Genomic DNA, 8658 nt, shown 5'->3' with positions numbered 1-8658 from the left:
CCTTCCCCCGTGCTTTTGTGATCGAATTTCTAAACTGTTTCAATCAGTTAATACTTCTCGGATTGAGGTTGCAGAACACGGGCTGCAGAACGCGTTAATAATTTATCTCCAGCAGAGCCACCGTAGCTTCGTTCTACGCACTCCGCGAGAGCGAAGAGGAACGGGCTTGCACTGCGCGTGCGCGGAAGTGAACGGTCCTGGGGACCGCCCCCTTCCCCGAGAGGCGCGGCTGGACCGAGAGAGGTTCTGTAGCACACCTCTGGGCGCACTGGAGGCGCTCGCTGCCTGTGCTTGCTGCACTTACCAAGTGAAAGGATTTGTTTGGGCCTGTAAGTTTACCTAACTAATAAATATCATTGTTAGTTTTGCTGAGATCCTGAACCGAGCCCTGCATGCGTGGTGGGCCACGCCCTTCCTCACCCACACCTCTTGCTTGCCTTCTTGCTTGGTCCGGCGGTCCCAGGGCGACACCAACTCGGGGACTCACAGAACTTTGGTAGTGGACACATTCTCCAGTTTTCCCTTCGTGGCCGACCTCAGGGTCGCGCTCCAAGGGGAGCTCTTGGTTGAGGCCTGCAGGCTGTTCGGGTCCGAAGGAGTAGAATTCGCTCCAAGTGCTGTGTATTCAGTGGAAGAGCCCGAACGGAGAAGGCACAGAAGTTTCCGCTTTTGATGTGTCTTAAGCGCGTCCCCACCGCTTTCCTCTAGACAGCCCACATACTACCGAAGGCTGCTGCACGTGGACCTCCTCTTAACACCTCTTATATAGAGAACTTTCCCGTTTATGAGTGTGCTTGGAAGCTGAATGATTCCAAGTCGTGGTGTCGAAAGGCTGGAATCTAAATCTTACAGGGCTCTACGCTGGGGGCTTGTTCCTTTTTATTGGGTTGACATAGTCATATATCCAGACAATTTTGAGAGTTCCTAAAGTCTTTATTGTTTCAGTAATTTCCAACCATTCTCACTTGGGTTTCTCCTTCCCTTCTTAGGAACATGAAGGACTTATAGTTTAGGGTTTCTGGCATGTTAGTATGGAAGAGTTATTTTGATTGAATACCGAAAGGAAGCAAGTAGGAAAATATTTCTACATTATTGAGGGAAACTTTGGTTTTCCTTTGCTGACTCCTATATAAGAAAAGACAGTGGTAGAAGGTTCTGAAAATTCAGTACCAGAATTCTAAACTTTCCCACTTATCCCTGTGTGACCACAGACAAGTAAGAAATCACTCAGAGCCTTATTTAAAATATCTAATTATAAGGGGGAGTGGATGTGGCTCAAGAAGTTGAGCACCTACCTCCCACACGGGATGTCCTGGTTTGGTTCTGGTGCCTCCTGAAAAGAAACAAAAAGAAGCAAAACAAAAAAATCCAACTCGGAAGCCAGTGTGGTTCAGCCCATATACGAGGTCCCAGGTTTAATCCCTGGCCTCTGGTACCTAAAAAAACAACAACAAAAACCAAAACTCATAAAAGCAATGTTTGTTTATAGTAGAAACTTTGGAAAATACAGAAAAGACACAAGTAATAAAAATTACCCAAAATGGAGCCCTACTGAATTTGCTAGCTGTTTTGTTGTCTTCTCTGCATACTTCATTAATTGTAAACCATTTATCTTGTCATTTCTTGAACAGTTCTTTATGCAATATTTGTAGTGATTGTACACAATTTCATAGTATGGACATTACCAATCCTCTCTTGATGGAGTTAGCTTGCTTTCAATTACTGGTTATTGCAAACCATGTACAGCCATGTAGATAGGTCTACGCATGATGATTTCTTTTAGCTAAATTCCTTGAAAGAGGAATTTTTAGGTCAGAGAACATAGGTTTTTAAATCCTTTGATATCTACTAACAAGATGCACTCCAGGAAAAGATTTATAATGCTTGCCAGCGCTGTATATTGCATACTGTTTTCTTCATAACCAAATAGGAATAAGATCCTTCTCACAAGGTTATTATAAAGTTCAAATGAAGTGAGGACAAAGTGTTACAGAAAAGTCCTGCATTATGTATTTTGCAATTCTCATTACAACAATACGAATTAAATGGAACACTTTGACTTCACTCTCCCGTTAATATCTTCTCCATTTACAGTTTCTACTTCAAGCCTCTTCTCATTCTGTTCTCTCACAGCAAACCATTTCTCAAACACTACTCTCTTGATTCTTTTCTTTTTGCTCTCCTTTACTGATTCCTCTTCATCTGCCTGCCTCTTAAATGTGTTTAAGTCTTTCTCCAAGGCTCTACCATCTATTTTCTTTTCATTTTTCTTTTTTGAGTCTCGTCTGTGATTTTCCCTTGCAGACTGCATCCACTTTTATAGTTAGTTTGGCTGTATAGAATCCAAAGGCCCTTCCTTTTTTGGGAAAAATCCCTAAATTTTTGTATGTTCTTATAAGGTTATACTTACTCCTATACAAAAGTTAAAGGGCCAGTTCTCCCTAAGGGAGTGGGCACATGCCTTCATCTTTGCCATTTGTATGCTCTCTCCCAGGATTCTGACCCTTGAGGAAATGATTGATGACATTTGGAGGTCCTATTCATTTTGGCAGCAGCAGTGAACAAACCAGATCTTGCTGAGAAACTTTTCTGACCACTCCATTAAAAACTGCAGCCTCCTTCTCCTCAAGGCACTCCTTATCCCCCTTCCATGTTTTATATTCTACCACCTGACATATTTCTAATTTAATTTATTGATTTATTATCTGACTCCCCCACATGTAAGTTACAGGAGGGTGGGGATATTGCCTGTCTATTCACTACTGTATTCCCAGTGCTCTGAAGTGGCTGGCATAGCACAAACTCCCTATCTGTTAAATGAGTGAATGACTAGTTCCTTTTGCCTAGCCCTGTGGAGTTCCTCTAGCTTACTACTGATTCTGTGAGCCCTTTATAACCTTCCAAGAACTCTCCTATTCAGGAAGTTAGCCAGAGTTAACTTCTGTTTCATGAAGAACACCTACTATATTACAGACTTCTCAATCACAGGATGTCTAAAACCACATTCATTCCCTTTCCCATCAAACCTTCATGTATTTCAGCAAAGAACATCATCCAAGGAATCACCTTAGGTTAGAAATTTGGCATCACTCCTCTTCCTTCACTCCTTATGTTTGGGACTCAACTCTGGAATGGAATTACAGCACAGCCATTTATTTAGTTGTGTGAACCTAGGGAAAATTATGTAACTTCTCTGAGTTTTATTTTGTCTCCTTGTTATAGTTTGATTTGGTGAATCCCCTAAAAAGATTATGTTCTTTATGTTCTTAAACTAATCCATTCCTGTGGGTGTGGAACTCTTTGATTGCATTAAATTCAGTTAAAGGAACTGATTAGATTACTGAATAAGATTGATTTTTATTGGACTACATCAGTGAGGCATGAACCAGCTTGGGTCTCTTCCCTCTTGCTGGGTCTGATATAAATGGAGACAGAGTCGCATACACACAGAAAGGAAGCCGCCATTTTGTGCAATGCAAGGGAGTACTCAAGGATCACTAGCAGCCAAATTTTAAGCACAAAGCCCTCAAGAGGCTGGGCCCATGGAGCAGCTCGGGGTTTGAAGAGATGAGCAAAGGCTGAGAAGACAAGCCTGCCTTATGCTTGATTGTCACATGGCAAAATACCAGGATCAACAATAGCTGACTTTGGTGAGGAGGCATCTCTAACGGTGCCTTGATTCTGAACATTTCACAGCCTCGGAACTGTAAGCTTTCACACCAAATAAAATTCCCAGTATAAAAGCCATCCCATTTCTGCTACTTTGCATCGGCAGCCCTGTAGCAAACTAAGATGCCTCTTATCTGTAGAATTAGTATACTAATACCCATTTTTCTTGGTTTATGTGAAGATGGCACAGAGTCTGGGCCTACTGTGGACACTCAATAAATGATGGCCTTTACTGTTAATAATTCTTGTTGATGATGCCTCCAGTCTCATTTCTAGTCCCTCTGTTCTAGTTTCAGGCCATATGTTTTCTATGACTTGCCCATTTACAATAAGCTTTTAACTGGTTATCATTTCTAACTTCGTCATCCAGCTGCCATCACAATCATCTTTTAAAGCAGCTCTTTCTTCTATGATTGACTAATACCATTAGGAAGAAGTCCAAACTCTCTAACATGGTATTTCAAGATCCTTAACAGTCTAGCCTCAATTTACTTTTCCAGAATCCTTATTTAACATTACTTTAATAAATATTTTAAAAATGCCTACTAGATGTAAGGCACTAATGGAGCTTACATTTTAATAGAGGAGCATGTCAATAAAAACAAGATTCTGCAGCTCATGATTGTGATTTCAACATGAGACCTTAGGAGACATGGCAAATTTGTGTCATCTCTTGTGCTTCTGCCACCCTCCATGAAAAGAATATTTTCTCTCAAGTCATTCCTCTTTCAGCCTGAGTCCAAGAATGAGATAGAAGGTTTACAGACCCAAAACTGACCTGCAGTCTGGAGTCAGCTTTGCAACCAAGTTCAGCCAAGTCTAGCACATCACAGCCAGCCTACAGACTTATGTGTGAGGCATAAATATTTACTGTAACCCACTTAAGAGTTTGGGGCTGTTATTGTAATGAAACTGGAATAATGCAGAGATAGAACCAACAGGCCTTGCTCATAGTCTAGGTGTGTGGGCTAATGAAAAGGAATTATGATTTCTTTCTTGAGTAATAGAATTAAGATGTCAATTACCAAGATAGAAAAGATTGGTGGGGTATAGGGATTTGGGTAGGAAAGTCAAACTCACTTTTGGACATCTGTGGTAGTCTGGGTAGGCCAACTGCTGTTCAACAAATAACCTCAAATTAGCAATAGAGTTTTTTTCTTGTTCATGAAACAGTTTAGTGTGGGTATTAAGTGGATGATGTTTTATGCATTGATTGACAAATCCAAACTCTTTATCATGATCCTCCCTTGCTCTAGAGCTTCAGAGTCCACTGCTGGCTCCTCTGAATCTGGGCAGTAGACCAATGAGAGAGTGGAAGATTGCATAGTGGGTTTTTTATGGACAAGCCAGACTTGTCCCTGACTGGAATAGGTGTCACAGAGAATGTTGGGCTGTTCATCAGTGGTGGCCGAAAAAGGACTCTATTTCCTAATCTCTCTTATGGTGAGGTATGGCTCTGTAAGTTCTCCCTAATGAAGTGTAAACAAAGGTGAAATTCACTGTATATAGGCTTGACGCATAAGGCTGCCCGCACTTGCTTTTGCCCCTTCCCTGAGACTAGAATGATAATGACTAGGGTAACCTTGGGTGGCAGAGCTACTATCAGCCTCGGGCCCTACAGGGCCATGTGGAAGAGAGCTGCCTGCCCATCTTAAATAGCTTACCTAGAATGTTATAGGAGTGAGAAATAAATGTTTGTTTTGCTCGAACCTTTTCATTTGGGATTATATTTATTGTAGTAGTTTGAACTATTCTAACTAATACAGAACCTAGAACCAGGAATGGAGTACTGCCATAATAAAAATCTAATATAGGTATCATTGACTTACCAATTGGGTTGTAGGTAGTGAGGAAATGGAGAACTATAGATCCTTGTTATGTTGGAGCAATATAGTTGGTAAAACACTGTCTGAGATAACCTGGAAGGCAGACACAGTTCTACTGAATCTGTAGTTACCGGGGGAAGCAGTTGGAAAGAGCTAGAAGATTTAGGGTAAGTTGGTTACTGCTTTTAGCAAGGTACAGAACCCAAAGCTTTGGAGCCAGATGTGTTTGTGATTTAGGAATTTTCAAAATTTAAAGTTAACAGTGCATACATTATATAATATAGTACAAAACTTTTCAGCAGGGTCTAGGACAGTAAGCCATAATCAAATACATAATTATTTCTGCAGTGAAATGTATGATTTTTCACACTAAGCCATATAAACTAAGATTATCAATAGCCCCACATCAGTTTAGGCCAGGTTTCACTACCATAGAGTTAAAGAAATGAATTTTCAGTCTTTTAGTTTTAGAATTGTGGATCTGAATTATAAGAGAGAGACAAGTCCAGGCAAGAACTGGCCTGCTTGCAACTGAAAAGGACTAGGTACAGTTGATAGAGTCCATAATTCAGGGCATCTCTGAATTATACCTCAAACTGCAAGAGATAAAAGTGTTCTTGCTACAAGAACTCCCAAGACTCCTTGGTCAAACAAAAGAACTCAGGTCTTGGGCAAAGATCAGAATCAGGGTATTGCCTTCTTGCTGTGGGTGTTGTTTCAGAGGGCCTCAAAGTAGTCTAGAAATTGAGAGTAAAAACAGAATCTATGCAAAGCTACGTATTTGTTTCACCTCTTCATATATAAGTTTTTGCTTACACCAAAGGAATTCTATATTTACAATTTTTAATTTTGTTTTGTTTTAAAATGTAGCTTGGAAACCTTTTTTTTTTTTTTAAAGTCCTTTTGCCATAACAGATGTATTTTTTTTTTAAAGATTTATTTATTTATTCAATTCCCCCCCCTCCCCCGGTTGTCTGTTCTCTGTGTCTATTTGCTGCGTCTTGTTTCTTTGTCTGCTTCTGTTGTCGTCAGCGGCACGGGAAGTGCAGGCAACGCCATTCCTGGGCAGGCTGCACTTTCTTTCGCGCTGGGCGGCTCTCCTTACGGGTGCACTCCTTGCGCGTGGGGCTCCCCTTCGCGGGGGACACCCCTGCGTGGGGTGGCACTCCTTGCACGCGTCAGCACTGCGCGTGGGCCAGCTCCACATGGGTCAAGGAGGCCGGGGGTTTGAACCGCGGACCTCCCATGTGGTAGACAGACGCCCTAACCGCTGGGCCAAGTCCGTTTCCCTGGAAACCTTTTTATATTAGCACTCAGAGCACTTTTTCATTCCTTATTGGTGGTGTTTTAACACAGCATATGGATGCACACATACATTTTTAACCAGCTCTTTATGGTGGATAATTTAATTGGTTCCATTTTGCTTTCTCTCACTATTATAAAAAAAAGTTGATGTGAACATCCTTGAAGAGTTGAAGAGATATCCTGGCATATTTTTCCAGTATATCGTTAGGGTAAATTTCTAGCAGTGGAATGCTTAGGTCAATAGGTCTGTACGTTTTAAATACTGATATAAATTACCAGGTTTTTTTGGAAAAAAGTTTGTATGAATTTACACTTCACAGTAATACTCAACATTGTGTAAGAATGGTGTGTCCCATTCACTCAGAGAGAGTCATTGATGTTTGCAGCCTTCAGGGACCTTTCCTGTCAATGTCATGGGAGAAATTCTGTGTTCCATCATTTTGATTCTGATTTCTTTACCTTTGTGCAAGACTGAGAATTATTGTCCATCTGCATCTTTGTTTTCTTTAAACTGCTTGTATATCCTTTGCATATTTTCTACTTTGTGTTTGTTATTTGAATTATTTTGTAAATATTATGAGATATTTTAATAGGAATTGGCTCATGTGACTGTGGAGAATGGGCACGTACAAGGTCCATAGGACAGGTCACAAGCTGGGAACTCTGATGAAGGTTTTCAATGAATTCCCCAGGAGTAGCTGACTGGCTAAAGTAGAAATAGAAATTCTTCCTTCTGACTGCTGAAATTATTTCTCCTTTTAAGGCCTTCAACTCATTCAATGAGAATTCTCTCATTGTTGAAGACATTCTCGTCAGTTGATTGTAGATATAATCAGCCATAGGTGCAATCAATTTACTGATGATTTAAGTCCACAAAAATGTCCTCGTAGTAACAACTAGGCCAATGCTTGCTTGACCAAACAACTAGGCACCATAACCTGGCCCAGTTGACATATGAACCTAACCATCACAGTCCACCCCTTGTCAACTTGCAGCTATACACATCACCTTAAACCATACTTAATCACTAAATAAAAAATAACGGACATATTTTTCACCTAACAATACTCAACTGTCCTATGTACAACTGAAAATGCACTTAATCTTTCTAGAATAGGATGCAAATCCTTGGGTAATATTTACTCTTAAACTTGATATCTATAACTTGAATACTGTGACATGAAGTTAATATAACATGTCATGATAAGGGGATATGATAGGGAAGAAAACAAAGATATTTGCTTTATGTACATATACATACTCATAAAACAAGAAAGAAAATTCATAGCCATTATACTCTGTAATTAATTTTGGTATAAACAGTGAGCTCAGAATCCAGTTTTATTTTTCCTAGTAGATCTTCAGTTCTCCTGAATGCTATTTTATTTACTCTATTGACTAGATTATATACAAATCCACTGACTGGAACTGGTACTATTATTATGAACTAAAATTTGGTGTATATTTAGGTCAATTACTGGATCCTCTAATCTGCTTCAAGGACCCTTTTTTCTCTTTCCCAGCAGCAAACTATTTTAATCATAGCAGCACTATCTTGGTTTTTAAAGACATTATCTTTTTGATTGGTGTAGCCAACATGATTGGCAGAGTTGGGGCTGGGTGAAGCAGCTGGGATGAGGTAGAATTAGCCAGTGCAGCCAGCATGGCTAGGGCTAAGGATTTGACTGGTGATGTTAGTGTGTATGGGGAGACCAAGGTCAAGGCTTCAGCCAGGATGGTTGGGGTTGGCAGCGCCAAGGCCAAGGCAACAGCCCAAGTGATCAGAGACTTGGTTACACACTGAGGGTAATGACCAAAGAAGTAAATATGTTGAGAGTAGCTGAATCAGGTTTCTCAC

General features: G+C 40.5%; 1 long non-coding RNA gene across 1 annotated transcript in view; it reads left to right on the top strand.

Moving 5' to 3' along the window:
• The first annotated feature begins 198 nt into the window (after positions 1 to 198).
• Positions 199 to 8658, top strand: part of LOC131280915 (uncharacterized) — a 179611-nt gene continuing 171151 nt past the window's right edge. The window contains exon 1 of the long non-coding RNA XR_011645470.1: positions 199 to 329. This is a non-coding gene — a long non-coding RNA (uncharacterized lncRNA). The remainder of the gene's footprint in view (positions 330 to 8658) is intronic.

This window comes from Dasypus novemcinctus, chromosome 13 (genome assembly GCF_030445035.2).
Source record: "Dasypus novemcinctus isolate mDasNov1 chromosome 13, mDasNov1.1.hap2, whole genome shotgun sequence".
Lineage (NCBI taxonomy): Eukaryota > Metazoa > Chordata > Mammalia > Cingulata > Dasypodidae > Dasypus > Dasypus novemcinctus.
Note: the sequence above shows the minus strand (reverse complement) of the source record. Positions and strands in the feature narration are given on the sequence as shown.